The 25476-nt window shown below is 40.4% G+C and overlaps 1 protein-coding gene across 2 annotated transcripts in view; it reads right to left on the reverse strand.

The window, feature by feature from the left end:
- Positions 1–23795, reverse strand: part of shisa7b (shisa family member 7) — a 67407-nt gene extending 43612 nt beyond the window's left edge. The window contains exons 1-2 of one of the 2 annotated variants that reach the window (XM_087834819.1): positions 23409–23795; positions 22953–23031 (exon numbers count right to left, since the gene is read on the reverse strand). The gene's annotated coding sequence lies outside the window, so the exon portion shown is untranslated. The remainder of the gene's footprint in view (positions 1–22952; positions 23032–23408) is intronic. The other variant, XM_087834820.1, reaches the window with a different exon arrangement.
- Positions 23796–25476: the final 1681 nt, after the last annotated feature.

Consider the following 25476-nt stretch of genomic DNA (forward strand, 5'->3'; position numbering starts at 1 on the left):
TTTTTGCTCGATGACAGCTCGTACTTTTCCTTTTTCTCCCTCCCTCGCTCACAGACACATAACGGGTATGGCAGTCCATTCTCCCTGCAGCACGGACTACACTGCCTATGATGCTACATTCTTTAGAGCTATACCTGTAGCATTCTGCCTATTAGCTTAGCACAACAACAACAAAAAGGCCTCTCTCACCCAGGAAACACGCAGAGAGAGAGCGTCACCCTGTAACCATGGCAACCGTAACGCTGCCTGGAACAACAGAACGTAGCTGTCAAACAAAACCCAAACAGTCCTGACCCGCCACAATATGAAACAGGGAAGTACCGCCGTGTAATCCATTTATTTCAACAAAGTAACTGTATTCTAAATACCACCTTTTTAAACTGCAACTTTAACGGAATACAGTTACTCATATTTTGTATTTTAAATACGTAACAGCGGTACATATATGGACTGGTTCTTATATAGCGCTTTTCTACTCTTTCTGAGCACTCAAAGCGCTGTACACAACTTTTACATTCACCCATTCACACCCATTTGCACAAGCACATTTTTCTAAGTGCTTTCTAAGGTAACATTCACACACACATTCATACTCCGATGGATGCATCGGAGAGCAATTTGGGGTTAGTATCTTGCCCAAGGATATTTGGCATGCAGACTGGGGAAGCCAGGGATCGAACCACCAACCTTCCGATCAGTAGATGACCTGCTCTACCACCTGAGCTACAGCCACCCCATGTATTCCGTTACTCCCCAACACTGCCTACTTCATATAACTGTCAGAGCAGGAGCAGAGAGCAGAAATGAAGATGGAGAATTAAATGTCTCTACGGGGCTGTGGACGAGGAGCTTAATGGCCAAACTGTCCCTGAGTATTTTCTTAGGTTTTATTTTAGGTTATCAAAGTGTTTAAAGTATTTAAATCAACTAAATGTGTTTTACTTTCAAAAAAAAAGAAAAAGAAAGAAACAGTATTGAGGGTTTTTCTTCACTGGGTTTGGCTGCACTGGATGCAACTCAGGGGTTAGAAGAAGGATGAAGTCACTTAATGATGCAACAACATTTTCTATTACAGGAAGGGAGCAAAATATTGAAAAAACCAATAGAACCAACAAAACAAGAGTTAAAATAGAAAATTTCATCCAGTTTTATTTTCTCCTTGAAAGCAAAGGCAGCTTTAATCTAATCAGTTCATTCATTTATAACCTGGCGTGCTGCTATCTACAGTTATTCCACTAGGAAAGGATTTAAATATATTTTGGATCTCAGTGTTTAAGTGAATTAGTCTTCATAATCCACAGAAAAAATAATGACAGATCAGGTATTGTTTTCTCAATTTATACACGTGCGCGTATCCGTCTGTAATAAAGAAAAATCCCTCTGGGGTCACACCAGGAAGAATTCCAGCATATTAATAACCATTTGCTGCGGCGAACTCTTGTTTATAACCCAGCTTAGAATAAAAAGCTTAACTTCTGTAATTAGAAGCCCCAAATTACTCTGGCACCTCCAAAATCAAAATCCTGGCACTTCGTCTGACAGATGCTACTACATGCCTCACAATGAAAACGTACACTGCTGTGCAGCACGGTTAAATGAGAGAGGAAAATATCTGACTAGTCCAAAAGTGTGAAGACTTAAAATTGGGTTAAAAAATCGGCGTATAATAGAAAAGAGGTCTTGCTAACTACTAAAACATCTTTGTTTTAATAGTTAGCTGCTGACTAACCAGGACGCCAACTTTTAATTTGTAGAGTCAAGTAGTAGAATCGATTCGCTCCCTTCTGGAGAAGCTTCATTAATGATTCACCTTTTACAGTTAGATCACCAACCCTGAGACTATGTTTGTAATACTTTGTGATCTTCCCTGTAATAAGTCTCCATTGAGGAACAAGTCAGATGTTCTGACTGCCAGTTAAAAATCCAAATGAACAGTTTTTGAGGAACATTAATTTGCAGGATGAACAATCCAATAGAGAAACAGGCAAAAGTGCAGTAAACACTTCAGAAGGTTGCACACGAGGAAACATGAAAGCTGGCTGCAAAGCTTGAGTAACAAAAAGGAGAAAAGAAAGGAGAACATCTGCAGGTATGAATACTGAGGACACTAATCCAACCCACTAAAGTGTAAGAAAAAACGAGATTTCAGAATAAAACAGGAAGCAGAACTGAATAATCAGTTCTCCAAACATTAAAGAAATGCTCTTCCACACTTCTATTACCTCCTTTAGCAGAGGATACACTGGAGCATCCTTCATGAGATGGAAAGGAGATAATTAAATTCCATGATAGCAGAACACCCTCTGACCAGGAAGAACAAATAAAAAAGTGGGACAAATCACGTACACGCTACTTATAGATGCATTTGCACTTCATGCCGTAACCTGCAGATATGTTTTAGACTTCACTGAGTCAAGTCAAGTCATCTTTATTTATATAGCACATTTAAAAGACATCAAGTGTCGGCCAAAGTGCTGAACAGAGGGATAATATAATAAAAGAATTAAAATAGAAAGAAAACGAAAGAATTGTAAGACATGTAAGAGTATATAGCATATAATGTACATGCAAATATGCACATACATATACAAAACTGTACACATTCACACACAAGCACACATATGTGAACATAACATAACATTACCAGATCGGATTTGAAAATATCGGATTTGTGCCGTTCACACTGTCAGACCATGATCAGATATGGGTCGCATTGGGTCAAAAAAAAAATCAGATTTGTTGCGCTTTCACCTGCAGTGTGAACGTAGCCTTAGTTCAGTCATAGAAATCCTAAACAAGGAAGAGAAAAAGAATTACACTGGATCACATCTCTGGAAGGAAAAAAATAGAAAACACAATTTATTCTACTGTCCTCCTTCACACCCTTCCATCACCTCATGACATTTGATCAAGTTTTGATGCTCAATCTTCCAGGTAAGAAAATCCCAGAAAGTTGATTCTGACTTGGATGAGTGACAAAATGTTTCTTCTACTGAAAACACGTCTGAGATAAAGTGGTTAGAAAAAAAGGAGTCAAGCCAGGATTGTAGTACTGCAAGCCTGAGTGACATAAACGTCATGATCAGACTGCTCGGGTGTCGTGGACCTGACATGTAGTTACAATCAGACAGTGTTGGGGAGTAACGGAATACATGTACCGCCGTTACGTATTTAAAATACAAAATATGAGTAACTGTATTCCGTTACAGTTACCGTTTAAAAAGGTGGTATTTAGAATACAGTTACTTTGTTGAAATAAATGGATTACACGGCGGTACTTCCCTGTTTCATATTGTGGCGGGTCAGGACTGTTTGGGTTTTGTTTGACAGCTACGTTCTGTTGTTCCAGGTGGCAGCGTTACGGTTGCCATGGTTACAGGGTGACACTCTCTCTGCGTGTTTCCTGGGTGAGAGAGCGCCTGTTGTTGTGCTAAGCTAATAGGCAGAATGCTACAGGCATAGCCCTAAAGAATGTAGCATCATAGGCAGTGTAGTCCGTGCTGCAGGGAGAATGGACTGCCATACCGTTATGTGTCTGTGAGAAAAAGGAAAAGTACGAGCTGTCATCGAGCAAAAACGGGAGCTGGAAGCATGTAAATATAATAATAACCACTGCAGCCAAGAAGAGAGCCTGACGAGCCCAGTTGTAAGTAAGCTATTAAGCTATTAAAGCTAGTTTTCGGCTACGAGCCCGACACAGAACCCACCGTATTAGTCAGAGGTCCTTTTACTACAGTTCGGAGCCTCGGACCTTCAGTAGCAGTAATAAATCACAGCAATAGTACATTCACATAGTTGTAAACAGCATGATAATATATTAAGTAATCCAAAGTATTCAGAATACGTTACTCTCATTGAGTAATGTAACGGAATACGTTACAGAATACATTTTGGGGCATGTATTCTGTATTCTGTAATGGAATACATTTTAAAAGTAACCTTCCCAACACTGCAATCAGAGATGGGCAGTTACTGTAATCCGATTACCTTTTTCAAGTAACGAGTAAAGTAAGGGATTACTATTGCAAAAACGGTAATTAGATTACCGTTACTTTCCCGTAGGAACGCTGCGTTACTGCGTTACTAAAACCGTGATTTTTTTTGCGAGAATGTCTCATGACAGTGACGTAAGCGAGTGCGACGTTCTTGACAACAGCTGTGTGCAGATCAACAATGGATCATATATCGAGTGCGGGAGAGTATGAGCGTGCAGCGTTTAAAGCGTGGAAGTACTGACCTTACTTTGAGTTTGATTCCATAAAAAGTGACAAAAACATTAGTGTCCGTTGTGCGTGGGAAGAAAACTTCTTTTTACAGCGAAAAAAACCCCTAAACTTCCGAGCAAGCACCGAGTAGCTACGACGTAATGGGAAACTCACAGAGAAACTCGCGGATTCTTCCACTGACCGCGGCACACCTGCACCAGGGTAACCCTCCGCCTACCCCACTCCTGCTTTACAGGTGAAAATAGAGCAACAGGACCGCTAGTCTTTGACTTTATTTATTTTCTGCTGTGTTTTACTTGCATCTATTTGAAAGACTGAGTGTAAACACACAAAAAATATTTTATTTTATGTGCTGGAATGTGCAGAAAATAAGTTTAAATGTTAAACTAATTTCTTCCAGTCAGAGAATGTTGCATATAATTAAATTTTTACTTGATGCATAAAGTTAAAACATTAAAACTAATAAAACAAGTTTTAAAAAGAGACTTTTCCATTTGATTACATTTTGTATGATGATTATGCAGAAAAAGTAGAATTGGGCAGAAAGATCTATCACTTTATCACCTATTCAGGTTGTAAATCGTGTTTTTAAAAAGTAACTAAGTAACTAAGTAATTAATTACTTTTGAAAATAAGTAATCAGTAAAGTAACGGGATTACTTTTTAGGGGAAGTAATCAGTAATTAGTTACTGATTACTTTTTTCAAGTAACTTGACCAACACTGGTTACAATTGTGGAGCACATCGGGTTCCAGAGTAGGGTATGCCATAGGGTTCAGACGGGTTTGCGGGAAATAACTAAACACAAAAGTCCTGACCTAACTCATTTTTCGGTTACTCTCTTAATTCAAACTCTGTGAAAATACCTCCATTGTTTCATTTCTACATCTGACTGTTGCTTCTTTCTGGAGCAAAGAAAAATGAGATCAGCAGCAGGACAAGAATCAGTCCCCAGAGAAACAACAATACCTACAGCCAACAAAAGCTCCAAAGGCAAAACAAGCAACAGTGAAAAAAGAAGAAGAGGAAAAATAGAATTAATTATTAAATATAAAAGGTTGAAGAGAAAAGTATAAGAGAACAGGATGTTCCAGGGTTAGGGTTAGAGCTGACAGGAACTATTTCTTGAGTCACAGTAACCTCAATAACGCGGTCCTCTCTGCTGGAAAGTTCTGGGCGCTCTGCTGCCCTGACAGCCTGGCTTCACATCAGCGTGCCTCGACCCTCCGGGGGCTTTTCCGACTCGCTTCCTCAGATGTTGTAATTAAGAAGCCTCCGCTGACAAATACTTTGACTTCCACTGGCTTTCTAGGCAGTAAGAGTATTAATTCAATAATAAAAAAATCAAAATCTGTGAAAATGTGCGCACAAATAAAGACGTCCAGACTTCATGGATTAACATGGCGGGGTTAACACTGCGCTCTTCTCCGGGAAGTCAAAGTGAGGGGATTTGAAATTCATTGCGAGCGTGTTTATCAAAGGATATGCTGCTTGTTATTGTGCATTAATCTGTGATTAAGGGTCAAATTTGCAGTGAGAGAGCGGTCAGGAATATAATGCAACATAAGGAAATGGCTCCAAAATGTCCTGTGTGCCCTGTTTAAACCTCCTAATGAAACATTTCCTACAATACACGGCAGATAAACGATTCCAAACAGGAAATCGGAGCGCCGTTAAAGCAGCCAAACACACACGCTATTAAAAAATTAGGACCTTTGTTCCATCTTGCAGCCACGCGGCGACCTCTCTGCCCACCGTGTCTTCCTATCTTCCTGTGTGTGCCCGAGCTGCTCTTGTTCTACCTGCCTCTGTGTGCGAATCTGTCCATCTGCATAGACCCCCGCTGGTCTCCCTGCTTTTCCTGTCCTCCTGCTGATCTCGGCCATTCGTCTTGCTGTGTGTGGTGCACACATGTATGGATTCGTCCTGCTGCCTGTATACCTGCAGCGCTGCCTCCCTGCCAAGAATGCTAATACAGTGGATGGTGTAGTACAGCTGTGTCCCATTTACATCCTGCACGCTAAAATATGCAGTATCTATAATTTATATAACCGTTTCTATGTGGATGCGGTGCACTGTTTAGCAGCAGCGGGTGATATGACAGGAAGCAGGGAGGAACATCACCTGCAGCTTAAGCTTTAAATTCCTATCAGGATGCCGGTTTGGTAAATTATCCCCCAAATTTTTATCTTTTAAGATCTGAAATAAACTGAAGCTGCGATAAAAACGTTATTAGATAGAATGTGATTCTCCAACAAGGGACTCCATCCCTGTTGTATTGTGCTAGCAGGGAATGATTTCTGATTTTCAAAGGCAATGTTTTTAATTAATCTTGCTGTTTTAAGCGCCCTTCAGTAGCTCCTTTATTTCCTTCATGCAGTGAATTATGGGAAACTATTGTACATCGATATTAGACTCATAAATACAAGAGAAAAGTACCGTCAAGTGTAACTGGTTTGGCATTAATATGAAGTAGTGAATTTTACCTTCGACGTAGAATTTAGTTTTAGTAAAGTACTATAATTTTGGGGGGTTTTAATTTTGTACTTTATTTTGGGGTTAGTGATGCGTCCATTAGGTGCCTGCAGGTTGTGCAAATCTCTTAATGTGTTAAATCTCTTAATGCCCCCCCCCACCCACCCCCACCCCCCCACCTCTCGGAGCTACTACAACCATATACACCTGCCCGTTCCCTTAGGTCCGCCAATCAGCAGCTCCTTAAGGTACCGAAAACTAAGTATAAATTTAAAGGTGATCGTGCTTTTGCTGTAGTTGCTCCAAAGTTGTGGAATGATCTACCCTTGCATGTTAGGCAGGCCTCTTCTCTTTCTGCATTTAAAAGTCTTCTTAAAACATATTTATTCACTGAAGCCTTTGGCATTGATTAGAGGGGTTGACTCTATTTGTTTTAACATGTTTCAATTTATTTTAGTTTTTTAGTTATTTATTTTATCTTATCTCATTTTAATTTTCTTTACTTATGCTATTAGCATGTACAGCACTTTGTGAACTCTGGTTTTATGTTAAAGTGCTTTATAAATAAAGGTGGTATGGTATAATAATCTATCAGAATCTTTAATATTCGACTCTAATCTTTTCCAATAGATTTGATGAAACGTTATTAATCCCTCGGGTGGGTTCCTCCGGGAAATTCAGTAATTTCAATAAACATTATCTACAGTAATTTATGCCAACTGCTGTAATCCTGAGGAAAATGTACTTCAAAATGCAGTTATTTTAAGCACCCTGTGTTACAAAACCTAAATGTATGAGTAATGCCTCCCTGAGTGATGCAAACATTCAGAGGCGTGGTGCCAGTCTGTCGACTCTCGGCCATATTGTGCTTCATTTACCATGAACCAGATAACCTATAGTTCAGTAGGCACATATGGAGCACTTAATCCCCCGGTCACAGGGAGATATGAGGTCTCCAGCCCTCACAGGAGAACAAAGTCATTCTCATACAGCCAACATTTATTTTAAAAAATGAATCCAGGCATTTGTATTTTCCTTTTGACTCTTTACAGGATGCATTCAGACCATCTTTCAGAGTCCCATCATATCAGAGCTGCAGTGAGATATCAGTTGGATGTTTTCTGGACAAAAATCAGGAAATGAGATGACATTTAACCTGCTGATGTTAAACTTTGGTGCCACATCGATTTTGTGCAGGCTAAATGTGCAGAATAGAGCAAAGACATGCAAGCACCACACTTTATATTGATGGTTCATCTGCTCAGCAACAAAATAACAACCCAAACAAAACAAACCTGACAGTATTTGCTACTGGCTGTTATTTTAAACACTGATATTAGCCACTTGGCCCAAACTCTGTCACGAGCATCGCTTTGCCAAAGGATACTGTGAGCTGTTTTAGATACCTGCAGCTTTCTGTGTGTTCTGACTGCAGAAACCAGCTCTGGAGGAGAACATTTACCTTCTGAGCAGCCCTGAACAAAAAAGGGAGCAGGGAGCTGAATTAAACCAATCTCAAGTTTGAAGCAAGTAATAAGAGAACAAATTAATAGGACAGAAGAATAGATTTAGATAGACAGCATCCTTACAGCCTGAAACCATCAGCTGTAAACATCATCTGAGGTTATGATATGTAACCAATGTTCCCTCAGTTGTTGTTCTAACTTAGAACAGACGCGTTAAAATATCACTTCATCCAAAGTCAAACAATCCAAGAGCCGTCTTGAAACAACTGAATTTCCTCGTTTTGGTACTTATGTTATAGGATGAGCTAAACGAGCATGTCAGTGGGGACTGGGGCATCCATCTGGTGGCTCCAAGAACCAGTTGCAAAGGCTGTTCCTTCAAATATTCCTGCCCTGATTTCCTGCAGTGGCAAAAAATTAGCAAAACCCACCAAAAAAATAGAGTCATGAACAGAAGCCATACAAACTCTGCAAAAACGAGCCACAGTTTGCAAGCAGGACCCGTCTGCTGTGAGGCAACAGTGCTAACCGCTGAGCCACCACGCTGAGATCGATCAGATAAAAAAATCAGATCCAAGAACAAGGAAAACATGGAAAACTTGCATCCAGAAACAGAAATCGATGTGAGATCTGTGAGACAGCGATAGTTCTACGCATATCATTTTGTGTTATGTATCAACACACACAAATACTTAAGCACTGATGGCTGCATCTGCCTCCAGCTTACAGTATGTGTGCATATGTCCCTGTATGTCTGTCCCGCTGCTTCATGCCTGCCTGACTTCCTCCTTCGCAGAAACACACAAGCTTTAAAGACACAGACGCTCCCTGACAGGCAACGAGTTAGTGCAGCGGACCCCCCCGCTCCACCTCCCCATAACGCACACATGTGCACACACTCCATCTCTCCTCTTCATCCCTCCATCCATTCACTCCCTCCCTCTCCGGTACTGCGTGGGCTGAAGCATCTCTCTCAGAATAGCACTGCAGCATTGAAAAGAGAGAAAGCGAGAAAAAGAAAAAACAAGAGGACAAGAAGAAGAAGAAGAAGAAAAATAACGACTTTTGTTCCTGTTATCATCCGGATCGTCTTTTTTGTGTGTTTTCTGTAACGGTTTCAGTCAGGTCCGCTGACTTGCGTCCGTATCAACCATGTCGGTCGGCTGTCATCTCTCAGGAGTTTTTTTTTATAAATATATATACATGATTCCTTTTTCTCATTCACTGTCTTCTTCCTCCACCTCCTCTTCTCCCATCCATCTTCACTAGTTTCACATCATTCTCGCTCCCTTTAACTCCTCTGCCTCCCCCCCCCCATTCTTCTCCCTTTCCTCCCACCATTCACTACACTTCCGTCTCTCTGAAGCCTGATGGGAAAAGTTCCAGTGCACGAGGGCATGCAGCAGCAGAAACAGGAGCAATATGGCTTAGCATCGCAACGTGGGCCGGGGCGAAGCTGGCAGAGCCGTCGCTGCAGTGAACTCGGGCCATAAAGGTCAGCGCACTGCCCTTGTGATGCAGCGGTGGAATAAAACTGGTTTAAAAATAAAATCCATTAATGCAGCCTAGTTTTCAGATGATAACACGGAGTCGGGAGTATTATGAGAGACTCACGCTTCCATTAACTCTCATCGCAATGACACAACATAATGTTATAATGATTTATTTCAGAGCTGAGTAATCTGGTGTTTGGTGGGCTGAGCCACTACAACACAGTTTAACAAAGCATATTTAGACCAAACAGAGCACACTCGGGTCGATAACTTGGTGAGATTTAGTTTCATTTTACAGGCAGCACGTAGCTTTAATGAAACTTTATTTAACTTCTCGCATTTGACTCCAGGAATCAGCTTCAAACACTCCACACACAGCTCTACCTGCTGTTTAGGAGGGGCATCCTATCAGAGGACAGCTGGCTTAAAGGGGAGGAGCTAGAACTTAGAGTTTTGAGCTGTAAAAGAACACGCTATTAGCGCTATTAGCACTATTAGCACACGCTATTACAATCAGGAAATGTTTTGCTTGTTACAAACTACAGCTCGCAGCTTCATTTCCAAGAAGAAAACATGGATGATGTGAAAATTGCCTTTGTCACTTTTGTTTTTTGTCTGAAACTTCAGCCTTTGTAGTGCGACCGTTAGCCCAGCTGCACTGTTATCCAATTCTTTTTCAAAACCACCGTGACTAAAGCGCTGCATTTAGAGAGTCCTTGAGTTCGGAAACACCCGACCAAAGGCTGCGATGATCATGACTCAGTTTCCAAATGCATCTTCGTCGTGGGCGCGTTATACATTCAAGTATCCTAAAACTCCTCTATGACCGGATCAACTCCCCCTCAGACAAGAGCAGCCAAACATCTAAACGTCACTTTACAAACTAGCGATGGAAAAGTCTCATCGGGCGTATCAGAACTTTACTTTTCATTATTCTATATTTTTTAAGAGGAAAAACGCAATCTATATTGATTGCATGTACAAATGAACGTTCTTGAGCAACAAACTTCAACAGCACGGCGTTGAATTAAAAGCTAATCACTAAATCCACCCCTGCTCTGAACAGGAACTTGTGACTGACAGTCCCTACAGCTAAACAATCAGCTGCCTAATAGATACTTACAATCATTAAGCCATTTATATATAATTAAGTCGCCTCTGTGTGTGGGCTTATGCTGCTATAATGACTTGCACACCTGGCACAGAGATGAACTACTGTGTTTCTCTCTGTCTTACGGACATTTGCGTTTCCATATTTACATGCAAAACACTGTCAGCACTGACTCTAGGGACGTGTTTCCACACTTTTAAATATTTTATTCTCCTCACCGTTGTTACAAAGAGACGTGTTTCTCTCTTCCTGTGCCGCAGCGTGTAAGAGGAGTGAAAAACATAAACAACAGGAAATGCATTGAGTCCATTTAGGTAAGGGGACATGGACTTATTGTGATGACTGTATGTGGAACAATCAATCAAGCCTACATGTGTGTCAGTCACTCCACAAACATTTTAGCATTGGGAAAACCTGATCTATGAATCATAAAGTCTAAATGATTTCCTTTGTCTCACTTTAAGTGATATTTGGTGAAATTCATTCATTTCTAAAGTTCTGCACAGGAACACAAATCCTGTTCATTCACTGTGGTCCATCTGGCCTACTTTCACAGATCGCTGTATATCTTCGTGCCCCAGTTCCTCGGGACACACACCATGAAAATGCCACTTCCTAACATAAAGGGACTAGCTCACAGTGTTTGGGAGTTTCTGAGGCACTCCGTCTAGGATAAACGATTTTCATCAGACGCTGATAAAGACTCGATACGTGTTGGTCTGTCTTGCTTGCTGAATTGCTCGAGGTATACATTTATTTTTTACATGTTTTAAATTCGTAGCTGGTGTTGGAGCACCTGTTGGATAAGCCTTTAGAGCCATATAGCATTTCCCTTTTCTCTCTTTTTTGCACAGTATTTGGATTAATTCCAACAGAACCTTGAAAAATGCATTGCATGCTTATCAAGCGAAGGTCCTGCAAGAGACAAAATCAATGCAGCAGAGATAAAATCCTGCCTTTTTGAGTAGTTAATGCTGAATCAACCAAATGAGATGTAGATGGAAATAATTTTCCTGTTGTTTTCTTGATTAACTGATTCATTGTTTAGTCTATGCCGAAGAACATTTTAGGAATTTTGCTTTACTGAATTTATTGAGCTATTTTACTTTAATGACACACTTAATTTTACTACATTCAGATTTTTGATTGGAATTATTTCAGAAATCATCTTATTTTTATTATTGTTCTGATTTTTACATTCCAATATGTTTCATTTAGATTAGCGTATGCCCAGTATTGTTTGATCTGTATATCTGTTAGGTGGTTGCTAGATGTAAAGTATTTGCAATAAGTTATTTCTTCCAGGACCTTGATGTCAGCTTTTCAGTTCGTACATGTTCTTATTAGTTTCCTAGAATATTTGCTTCACCTTCCTTTTAGCTTCTAGCTTTTAGGGATCAACCTCCTCAAGCACGACTTGACTTGTCTTTCAGATCCTCTCTGGACTCCTCCTGTCCTTAAGAGTTACTTTTTGGGTATGGGTATCAAAAACCGGTTCTTGTTGAGAACCGGTTCCCACTGTTTCAATTCCTTGGAATTGTTTGCCATTTTTGCAAACGATTCCCTTATCGATTCCAGTCGCCCTGAATGATGTAATCTAATGTCACCGAGCAGTGACTAAGTTTGTGGTCAAAGGCTTGCACCCATTTGCCACAGCAGATGCCCCAATTTTCAGTAAGTGAATGTATTTAATTGTAGGCAGGGACATTACTGGATATTCTTGTGTAATTGCTACAGAATAATTTATGTTATACTTTGTTATTGCTACAGAAGAATATTTATTTTATTATTTTACATTTACAATTTTTTTTCCTGGGGACCCTGTGACACCCCATTGAAGAGCGATAGGCTGTGGATCTCTTAAGATCTCACTGTTGGGTTTGTAAGGCCATGTTACTCCCAAATTTCTATCTTGTTCAAAGAGAAGATATAAAACAAAGTTCTAAGCCAATCGACCTTAGTGTTCTCCTTTTTTTAAAAGAAAAAAGAATCGATAAAGAATCGAATCGTTAAACAGAATCGAAAATGGAATCGGAATCATGAAAATCTTATCAATACCCATCCCTAACAGTCACCATTTGGTTTGGCGTGATGGGCATGGCTGCCTGGTAGTCAATCTACCACAGGCTTGCATAACACCATTTCTGTACCAGGCTGAAATATTCAGCCCTCTTTGTCTTTGCTTTGGCCCGAGGTCTCCTCAAGCATCCAGGCTAGCAACACTGTAGTACAAGTTGTTATTACTGTGTTCCTCTTCCCTTTGGATTTTTGGCAGTTTCTCCATTTTTAAGAACTATTCTATTCTATCAACCTCCACAGCCTTTCCACGCCTGGTATGTATCCTGATTCCCTCAGATTTTGGTATAGCTTTATTATGGTACCGGTGTTGTAGACACCTAGGTACTTGGCCAAAGACACGCTCATGGTCTGGTTTATTGTTGCCACTAGCAGTGACAGGCTTCACTCGCATACTATATCAGGCACAATTCAAGTTTTTATTTTGTAAAACTGAAATAGGCTACGATGGTTTTGCAAGGTGTTATAGGTGCTTGAAGGCTGCAAATGGATCATTTTAGCCCAATGGTAGGTGGTTGCTAGGCAACGTGATAAAATCATGATATGTGATAGCGATAAGAACTTTCAGAGGCATAAGACGTACCTGTTGTTGCTCATCTATAAGTACCTTTTGATTTTAAAGAATGTTGCTTGATAATATTAATTTTAAGGATATATAATAATTATAATATTTAAATATAATTATAAGGGATATTAAACTGTTATTATTATTATTATTATTATTAATAATAATAATAATAATAATAAAGTATAACAGTTATTATTATGGGATGCTGTATGCAAAAGTTATTTTTTACATGATGCCCTCAGTTTATTGCACCATATGCTCTCCTCATAACTGTGAAGCAGACAGTGACAGCCACTGTGAATGAGGAGAATAGTGAGACATCTCACAGATATCTCTCAGATTTATCCGCTTGCTACTCCCAAAGCTGCAGACCTGCGAAACCGCTCTGAATATTTTCCTCAAAAGATTATCGAGCATAATTAGTCAGTTGGATCTCGACGATCTCCGTTCCCGCGCCATGGGAACAGGGGTGCAGTTTTTGCTGCGACGGTTTCAGAAGGCGTAAATTAAACATAATGTTTTGCTGTCACGTACACGCAGAAGTGGGATGTTTGCCACGCACGCCCATCTGCTGAAGGTGATGGATAGGACTTGGTGAAAAAAGAAATGAATACATTTTTTTTTTAAAAATGGCCGCACGGAGCTGCACCTCCCTCACAGCCAACTGAAAGGTGTCGGCGCAGCGACTGGCTTTTTCAGTTCTCATTTAGCCCGTCGTACACAACTCGAGGCCTGAGTGCGATGACTAACCTCTTGGTAAATAATTTCAGTTTGAGCAGCTCAAACAGTGACACTGGCAAGCAGCTCTGACAAAACAAGTCAACAGACACTCTGCAACAACGATCACTTCTGCCAAGAGTCTCAGACCCGATGTTGTGGGAAGATACCAGAGAAAGTCAATACACGGATACAATTTGAGAGTTTCTCTGTGTGGAAGGCACTGTGGTTAACCCCCGAGCAACCGAGCAAAATTAGCTATTGGAGCCAATTATGCCCATATTGGATCAAAAAGAGATAAAGTAGAGGTAAGATGAGATGGAGATTCAAACCCTTATATTCTGGATTAACTGAAGGGTTTTCAAGGAGTTTTTAGGAGTTTGTTTTTACATAATGAATTACAACGGTCCACTGTAGGATGATCTGATATCGTCGTGTTGGTGTTGTTCCCAGATCATCATGAAAATGTTGTTCCAGGTTCAACATTGCAAGTGACCAATCACATTATTGTGACGTTATTCTTTTGCGCACCAACCCATTCGTGCATTTACGAAATTCCAATGTTACAAGGACAATATCAATTCTGCTTAGCGTTTATTAAAGGGTTAGGGTCAGGGTTAGGGTCCGTTGATCGGCGGACAGAGGCGGTTTCTCGCAGCTTAAGTACAGTTTTTTGTTTTACGCCGGTTTTTTCCGAAGTCGCAAAAGTATGACATCACAACATTCTGATTGGTCACTTGCAATGTTGATCCTGGAACAACCTTTAGTATGATGATCTGGGAACAACACCAACACGAGGATATCAGATCGTGCGTCCACTGTAGGAGGAATAAATGCATGGACTAGTCCTTCAGTATCACCGAATCTTTTACGGCTCCTTTTGCTTGTATTATACACACACTGATTCCTTTACCTATGATTTACTAATTTTGCTTTTCAATAACTTTTTTGACAACCACAAATTATACAAACAAGACGATTGTCATGGCTTTCCCGACCAGTTAATACCCTTTTAAATCTTTTAATTTTTAAACTTTTAAATCTCTTATTAGATTTTATTAAATTTATTTATTATTTTTTATTAATTTTACTGCTGTTTTTGTCTTCTTATCTAACTCTCCTGGTCTGTTAGTGCCTCTATCCTGTCTGTGCTTGTGCCCGATTTGTACCCTGTTATTGACTTATGTTGACTCTCCATATTACTGTGAAGCACTTTGGTGTGCCTTCGGGTTTTAAATGTGCTATATAAATAAAATTGTATTGTATTGTATTGTTACTTTTTACAAACCAGGTATGTTTGAATTACAGTATGCTCACATCGTGTTAACACCAAAATATAGATGCCCTGGTCACTCTGTAATACTTTTATCATCAACAAATTAAAATGAATATACAGTGCTGTTTAAATCAATTAAAAAACATTTTTATGGATATTTGATGTTTTAAATATTGTGCATAAACACAAGAGCTTTTTCTGCAGGGTACTTTCAGCTTGTAATCCATAGATCACTGCAAAACATAATCTAGTGATCTGAAGTGCAATTACAATAACATCAAAGCCTATAAACAAATATATTTTAAATAACTCTTCATTATCGTGGGCATAGCTCCTGTAAAAAACAAAGAAAGGCTGTTAAAGCTTAATAAGTTAAGAAAATAATTTAAACTTATAGTATTGTATCCATTAGGGCTGTGCGATATGACCAAAATCTCATATCCCGATATAAAACATCTATCGTCCGATAACGATATAAATCACAAAAATGTAACATTTTCTGTAAATTCTGTGAATCTCGGGCAGGTGAAGTGTTTCCAGCTGGGCGTCGTGTACCTGGAGTCGAGTGTTTTAACAGATGCATGAAACGATACATTTTTAGACATAAGTTGTAACGGCCACCGTTTTCTTTGTGAGTATTTATTACACGGCGTGCTGCGGGGAAAAGCCTGTTCTAACGTTTATTTTTTAGCACCTGTCGACTCTTTTTTTGCTTCTCATCCGTCAATAATACTTTTTCACATGATTCCGTTTATTTTGAAAAGTCTCAACAGGATCTTGAGCTTTATTGTGAAAGGTTTATGTGGAAAATAAACAAGCGAACATGCGATGGTTTTACCGTCGTTGTTGCTAACGACAACCCATAAAAACAGGCGCTTGTCCGTCCGTAGTGTGGTCATATTAAATATAAGAGAAAGAGAGAACTTTAAGAAATTAATATAGCCACTACAGTGACCATCAAAACGATGAAAAATTGCCGTAAACAGTTTATTTTGCGACACCACGAAACAAACGATAGCGTAAAATGAATTGTGTATTTTGTTGTACAGTTATTTTATTTTCAACTTTAATTTATATATTTTATCTTATTCTTTCCCAGTTAAATTTACCCTTCATTCTAATTTGTGTTGTACAGTTATCTCATTTTTAACTTAATTTTTATATTTTATTTTATTTATTTATTTATTTATTTATTTATTTTTATTTTTATTTTTATTTTTTTTGATTCCTTCCTAGTTAAATTTACCCTTTTTAATTTTCATATTTATTTCCTATCTTATTCATAGCCTTTTCTTTTTTCTTTAGGTCACGAGCAGTTGTCTAAGCATTTCACTGCATATCATACTGTGTATGACTGTGTATGTGACAAGTAAAATTTGAATTTGATTTGATTTGAAACAATAGACGTTTTTATATCGTCATCCGATATATATCGTTATATCGAACAGCCCTAGTATCCATGTTTTTTTCAGTTTCCTGTCACTGTCTGCAAAATGAGACATTTTTCCAGGAAATGCATTTACACGTCGATTACAGAGGACATCAGAAACCTCATTAAATCTAGCAAAAAAGTCTCTTTGTTGACAACAACTGCTTAGTTTAGAACAAAGTCATATTCTCCCACACAAAAACACAAACTGTATTAGACGGTAAATATCATGGAGACCTTCTCAGTTCTTTTGATGTAGGGGAATATTAAATGAACCACACGCTGTCAAATAGAAATGGATAATATGACCTAAAATCTCCACTTTATAATAATGAATTCACACTTTTTCATAAGTCCATCCTGACCGTGTGTGTCTGATATGTCCACACTAGCCAATTATAACTGTGGCAGCCTCAAATTGTTGGGAAAGGATTGTGGGCATAACCTTGGATGTCTTCTAACTTTCACTCTGAGTGCTCATTTTACTCATTAGTATAGCTGATCTGATATCGCAGCACAGACATTATCTTTAATGCGTAAGGTGATTTTGTCAGAGGACTCCACTCTGCCCACCGAAGCTTTGCATATTCCCGTCGATTACCGTCAAACCACCAGAGTGCACCAGCTCTACTTCTCAAGCATACCCTCTCCAACAACAACAGCTGGGTGGTATAGTTTTATTTCCCAGCCCGTAATGAGCTCGGGAAATCTGTTAAAGTCGCTCACACCTTTGGCCATTATCAGCGACCCAGCTTTTAACTGACTACGGGTTTTTATTTGAGGAAATGTGGTGTTTCATTTAGTGGAAGATTGATAATGTCAGTGATTCACTGAATCTGATTTACAGTCCAGCCACTAGCATCTCACCACGATCTATTATGTTGGAGGCGGTTACTCTAATTCACAGAAACCTTGAGCCACTCATGCAAGGACAATATGCCAGATGAAAATAAGGTGCACACACTCTGAAGCTCTGCAGCTTTCATCCATTAGTCATCTCATCTAAAAATATTAGAAGAAAAAAAAACAGAAAGTCACTTAAATCCATCAAAGTGTGAATAACAGGCTTTGTTCTACTTTGCCATTGCATAAGGGATGTGACTGACTCTAAATAACCTCCACAGACACTGAGTCTGCTCCACTGTCGGTCCCAGCTGATACGGGATCAGCCAGCACTGAGCCCAACCAGGACAGACACATGTCAGCGTTCACACTGTTAATTAAGACGTCTGCTTTGCACCATTTTTTCAGATAAAACGAATGAAGAGTATTATATGAAATATGCAATAGCCAAGAACGATACAGTTAAATATCACTCAACTTAAAACTAAAAATATGTGTTTAAACTAGCTCTGTCAGCGTTAATCTCGTTAAAATGACGTTAACGCCATAAACGCATTAAAGCAGCAAGTCTCCGTTAGCGAGTTAGCGTGGATCGCCCAGTGCGAGGGGCTGCTAACGCGCTAACTGCGCTAACTGCGCTAACTACGCTAAAGCGTTGATGCCATGCAGCCCCACAGCACTAGTTTAAACTAATTTTAGCTAACTGAAATAAAAATAATCTAGACCATAGGTGTCAAACTCTGGCCCGCGAAGCCATACCAAATTACTATTAGAGCTGGCCTACTGGTATTATACAGCTAATATATATATTGTTTATGAAAAGTGCTATACCAATACAGGCCATTTACCATTGTTTAGTATTAAGCTTTGCTTGTTCCATATTCAGTTTTTCAGCAAAACTTGTTTGAGTCCATAAGAAGAGATTCATTCTTATATCTAGAAGAAGATTTTTTTTTTTCAATAAATATTAACGTTAGCCCGCAACTTTGTTCCAGTTTTGAATTTTGGCCCACTGTGTATTTGAGTTTGACACCCCTGATCTAGACTAACTAAAATGTTATTGTGTAACATTCAAGTTTTAGTCTTTTGTCTTATAAATAAAACAATAAAACCTAAATTAAATGGTAAATGGCCTGTATTTGTATAGCTCTTTACTTAGTCCCTAAGGACCCCAAAGCACTTTACATATCCAGTCATCCACCCATTCACGCACTGGTGATGGCAGCTACATTGTAGCCACAGCCACCCTGGGGCGCACTGACAGAGGCGAGGCTGCCGGACACTGGCGCCACCGGGCCCTCTGACCACCACCAGTAGGCAACGGGTAAAGTGTCTTGCCCAAGGACACAACGACCGAGACTGTCCAAGCCGGGGCTCAAACTGGCAACCTTCCGATTACAAGACGAACTCCCAACTCTTGAGCCACGATTGCCCAATTAAACGAGCATACCTCCTCTTAAAATGAACTGAAACTAAACTAAAGGCAAAATACAAATAAATCTAATAAAAAAGTTTAAAATGTATAATAAACCTTTGGGTTTAAATAGCACATGTTTTGGTATGAGTGTGCTCAACTTGAGATCATCCTTTTAAAAATACACCTACAGGTGTTGGATCCGGTCGAGTCACTGCAGAGCACAAAAGATCTTGTTCCTTCCCGAAGGTTGCTGCAAGCTCAGAATACCATCAGTCATTTGTACCCACGTCTCCGGTGATGACGTGAACACCTGAGACTGCACACAAGCTGCCGGTGAAATCCCCCAACATCCGGGGTTGGGCTCAAGGTCAACCATCCCCCTCTGAGGAGGGGGCCACTGAGCGCATGACCACCATCAACCAGATTAATCACCGCTGACTCATGAAACAACCGTGATTAATGGCGAAGCTGCAGACGATCCACCTCCTCCACCACACTTGGAATGTGCTGCCGGACCCAACGTGCACGAGCACGCTGAAGTCAACAGCCATGCGACAAACTTAGAACCTTTTATGACACTAAACTCTGCAACTCGGCCCAAAATAACCCACATTTTACCAACACCCTCCCTCTGATAGTCTCAAACTCTTATATCATCCCTCTGTGATGTGTAACTATTTTGTCATCAGGCTGCTATCCCCACGTTCTCCCCAGCTTCCACTTCAATCTGTGGTTCCCTGCTTTTCCCAGAATGCCCTTCAACAGCTCGCAGAGAGTGGGCGGGAGCATGTTGGTTTCACTCAGAGGCAGGTAGGCGTGTATAGGTACACATGCAGCTTGAAAGCTGTGGGGTTATTCACATCTATATCTGCAGCCCCTTCCTCAGACGTGTCCTGTAGCTACACTGCATTCAGCTCCACCGAGGCCACTGTGGGTGTACACAGTGATCTCTCGTGGGGATTTTACCCCCTGTTAATACAACATGTTGGTGTAAAAGAGCTGATTGCAAGGAAGCGGAAACAGAAACGAGTCTAGAAACAGGTTGCTAGACACATCTGAATTTAAAGATAAGGGGTTTCCTGTTAATGAGAAATGTTGGCACCCTCAAAAGAACAATCACCTGGACTATAATAAAAAATATTATTATTCCAAGAAGAAGAATCCTTTCAGTGTGGTCTTCCCAGGATCTCCTTCCAGCTGGACAGAAACACCTCAGGAGCTGTCCAAGAGGCATCTTAATCAGATGCTGAACCACCTCAGCTGGCTTCTTTTGATGCAGAGGAGTAGCGACTGTACTCTGAGCCCCTCGTGCTATCTCTAACACATCGTTCAGAGAAAGCTGATTTCTGCTGCTCGTATCCATGAATTCATTCTTTCAGTCACTACCCACAGTGTGCGGTCGAAGGTGAGGTCAGCACGAACCAGTAAATCAACCAGTAACTCAGCTCTCCGTTTACTACGACAGACCTGCACCCATTAATCTGCTGATCTACCGCGTCTCTTTTCCCCAGCGAGACACTGAGGCATGTTCTCCTACTTTCATCCCTCTGTACCACTTACTGGACAAGCAGCGGGACAGTTTATCCAACAGACTGATTCCGTGCTGCTGCCAAATGGACAGATACAGGAAATCTTTTACACCACACGCGATCACCCTCAATATGACAATAAGTCTAAGAAAAAATGAAGCAGGTATTTCACCCCTCATTGCTGAAAGTGTCTGAATTTCATTATATTGCTGCTACGATCTCATGAATATCGCCTTGTTAGCGTTAGTGATTGGTTGTAGCTACAATAACTGCTCCAGTAAAACTACATTTTTATTTCTTTATTCGTTTTTAAAAGTGTCTTATTAAGTGGATTTCAGTGACACTGGGTGAAAACTTATATACCAACCCTCAGCTGTACTATAATATTTAAGGTGCCACCCAAGATAAGTGGAGCCTCTGTTGCAGAGACAATGACTGACTTTAAATCCCATGAACAAAAGCTAGTTTATGCCTCATTGGCAGATTATGGATACATATGATTGGTTATTTTGTATTTTTTCTACTGTATAGTTAACATTGAGCATTTTTGATTATGGGGGTTTTCATTATGAGCCACAACGTGGCAACAATCCAAAGCAGACTTACTATGAGCAACATTATTTGCTTCTGCAGAAACAACCTTCAGACTCAACCTCGTTTTAGCGAAAACACATTTTATTAGCAATCCAGTGCAAGAAAAAAAAAAACAACTACTCTGCCTGCAATCCTAACCTGAAACAGCGACGTCTCCGGTTGGTGGAGGTTGCAGTTACCATGGAAATGTATAAACCTGCAAATATCAGGTTGCTTAGTGAAAGAACTTCAGAAACTGTGAGCAGTAACTGGACCATAACTAAGGCAATGCTTTATTACACATTCATACAATACAAGCTAAATATATATATAAGTATTCCCTTTGATCAGGTTGGAAATGTGCTGTGGAATCTGGGATTTGCATTATGGGATGAGTAGTTCCTTCACTGTTTTAAGCCATTATGTACTCAGCCTAGTGCCTCTGCCCTGTTTTTCCTTTATTTTTTCATCCAAATTAATTTTTTTTACTGTAATCTTGTAGCTGTTTGGCTCGGTTGAAGATTTGAAACTCATTCATTCGCACATTACACCTCAGAGATCACAGCGGAAAAAAACACAACATTTTTACATGTAGAATTTGTATAACTAAAGCATATTCTTTCTTCGAGATCCACATACTTTTAACTTCTCATACATGTTCACTCCTGCGTAATAAAGCTAGCATCATCATCGCTTGATGGACAGCTGTGCATTTTAATGAAAACCTGAAGCAATTACCGACTTCACAGCAAGTTTCACACTTTGTTAATCCATTAAGTTAGCCGCATTGGACACGTTTTCTAGGCCAGTTCAGGCCCTCGGGCCACACCTTTGACTTGGATGATAAGTCAGAGGGGATGGTAGCATTATAGCACGGTGGCCTCATAACAAGATGATCCTAAATGATAATGATTCCAAAAATAGTGGCATTTGATATGCAGATGTGACATTGTTTACAATTATACTGTAATGACAGAACAAAGAGGTTAGAAATGCAGGGTGCACTGCCGAAAGCCTTTTTCTTTCTGTTTTATATATGTAAAGTGTTTTCAGGCTGGATTTAATTTGAAGTTTCAATTAGTCACTCTGCTGCTGGTGAAGTATCACACCACTATTTTTATGTGGCCCAACAGGCCAAATCTAAGTGCGTAAATAATGGAGGTAGGGGAAGCTCTTCTCTAATGTACCCTCGGTTTCAGTAACCCGGTGAGGCAGGTGTAGGTGTGCAGCTCTAAAAAATCCTGGTTAAAACACATCCTCAACCACACACATGGCCCTGCAACCATATATATGCAAGGTGATATCATCCACAAACACGCACCTACACAGACACCTACACGCATGCATACCCATCGCAAATTCACACAGGCACACACTAAGTTAGGTGAATGCTACTCAACACCTGTGCAGCGCAGAGAAGGGCAGTTAGTTTGCAGGATTTCTGCAATATTTTATCCAGTCATGCGTGTGTGCGTGTGTGTTCGAGCCCTCTTTCCCCTCTTATAATGTAGTCGCAGATGCAGACAAAAAGCACACAATCATCTCTTTTTATGCAGCTAGTGTCTCCATGTATGGCTGATGCTGCAGCTGCATTCAGGGCATCACAGTAAGACATAAAATGGGAGGGTTTTGTTGCATTATGCTGAGGCGTTCCTGCATTGTATGCATGTATGGCTGCAGACGAGCCTCATGATAAAAACCTGTTCGCCTGTCTACCACACTGCAGTACCGACACAATAAAGAGGGCAAATACCTGATTTTTCTTTTACGCAGGGGCTCCACGGAGAGGAGGATGCTGATCCTATAGATGCGGCACCCGTCACCATTTTCCCCTTTGAAGAGAGAGGAAAAAATAAGTGTGCACAGCAACGTGTGAATTGAAGTAAAATGCAGTTTTGTCCCCATCAGTAAATAAACACAGGCTCTCCAATGAAGCGCAAAGATTGCAATGCCACACATGCGCCCTAGTAGGGAAAATGTGGCACTGCTGATGCCTTTTAAGTTAATTTCAATCGTATTTTACAACAAACCATAAACCAAAAACAAATTGTGGGTTAAAGATGCCTTAATGTAAACTCCGACACTCGCAAACCCAAAATGTGACTACAGCTTTGAAGTTACGCATGATTAAAAGCATCGCACGCCACTCCGGTTCACAATTTTCATGCCTCTCAAAGCAGCAGTGCTCAGAATGAAATAGATTTTTTACCTGCTTCCTTCTTTGTCGCCTCCGCTGGGATCCCTATTGTGATTCGCGGATAGTGAATGGGAATGTGTCACCTACATGTTTCATTGTAATTCCCAGGTCTGGAAAAAGGAAATTGATTAGCCGCAGTGAAGCTTTGCTCGGTCTTTTTTTCGCCTCCTCCAGTACAAGAATGAAAATAAAACCAACACAAAGATAATAAAAATAAAAATCAGTAAGAAGACGCGTTTATAAAATAATCGTTCAAGTGTCGTCGCGTTATTTCAGCCTGCTCTTTGTGGTGGATGTGTGCGCTCTCCCCAGTGATGCTCCAAGGCTCCACGTACGCCCGGCGCTGATGCTGCTTCGGCGTCTCTGCCTCTCTGACAAAAAACTGCTCTCACAGAGGTCCGCTGCTGTCTGCGCCCAACTCATTGATTGGACAATATGGCACTAGCCCACGTTCGCCTTTCTAAAGTGCTGCAAATGATCGACCAATCCTGGAGCGGATGCCTACATCTGATTGGCTGTGTCCGGTTCGAAATCGTCGGTAAGTTCCTGGTACACGCGCACCTGTGACTACTTACAGTTAATGTAAATATTAATACGCTGGTCGTTAATGTAGCAACATATTAATGTTCTGAGTTCTTATACTCTGTTTTCATTGGCTGACTGGATTCCAAAAGGTAAATTCCACCACCCGCTGCTGTTTACAGTTAATGTAACCATTGATGTAGCTTAACTAAAAGGCTTTGCTGGAAACATGACTTTGTGTCATAGGCTTGTTAATATCTGACTCACATGGTAGCACAGGTTTAATTTATTCTAAGTTAGAATGGAACACTTGTACGCCGTTACGTATTTAAAATACAAAATATGAGTAACTGTATTCCGTTACAGTTACCGTTTAAAAAGGTGGTATTTAGAATACAGTTACTTTGTTGAAATAAATGGATTACACGGCGGTACTTCCCTGTTTCATATTGTGGCGGGTCAGGACTGTTTGGGTTTTGTTTGACAGCTACGTTCTGTTGTTCCAGGCGGCAGCGTTACGGTTGCCATGGTTACAGGGTGCTGCTCTCTCTCTGCGTGTTTCCTGGGTGAGAGAGCGCCTGTTGTTGTTGTGCTAAGCTAATAGGCAGAATGCTACAGGTATAGCTCTAAAGAATGTAGCATCATAGGCAGTGTAGTCCGTGCTGCAGGGAGAATGGACTGCCATACCCGTTATGTGTCTGTGAGCGAGGGAGGGAGAAAAAGGAAAAGTACGAGCTGTCATCGAGCAAAAACGGGAGCTGGAAGCATGTAAATATAATAATAACCACTGCAGCCAAGAAGAGAGCCTGACGAGCCCAGTTGTAAGTAAGCTATTAAAGCTAGTTTTCGGCTACGAGCCCGACACAGAACCCACCGTATTAGCCAGAGGTCCCTTTACTACGGTTCGGAGCCGCGGACCTTCAGTAACAGTAATAAATCACAGCAATAGTACATTCATGTAGTTGTAAACAGCATGATAATATATTAAGTAATCCAAAGTATTCAGAATACGTTACTCTCATCGAGTAACGTAACGGAATACGTTACAGAATACATTTTGGGGCATGTATTCTGTAATCTGTAATGGAATACATTTTAAAAGTAACCTTCCCAACACTGAACGTATTTATGTACACAGGTCTAATCATTGCTTGCACAAGCCTTAATTATTAACCATTAGCTCCTAAGTGCTAACAGGGCTAATAGAATTTACTGTTTTTTAGTTGCTTGGTCTGCTGTGCCAACGGTCAAGCGATCGATTGGAGAATGAGGGGCTTGCGCACAATTACATTTCTAAGTTAGGGGAATGATCAGTGAATCTTATGAGTTCCTACTAAAAGCACATTAACTAAAGCATGGACCATTGTAGCACCATATTAATGCGCTGACTTCTAATGGTGTGACTGGTTGAAATGAGGTTCCAAAGCACTGATGAACTTTCAGCCCTTCTGACCGTTAACATTATACTATAACGATCATAGCATATGTACGTTTGTAGAGCGTAGCACTGCAGGCTTATCACAACTCACCTTTATGAAAACAGAGCATGAACATCCAT

This window comes from Neolamprologus brichardi, chromosome 22, assembly GCF_056152115.1.
Source record: "Neolamprologus brichardi isolate AB-2024 chromosome 22, ASM5615211v1, whole genome shotgun sequence".
Taxonomy (NCBI): domain Eukaryota; kingdom Metazoa; phylum Chordata; class Actinopteri; order Cichliformes; family Cichlidae; genus Neolamprologus; species Neolamprologus brichardi.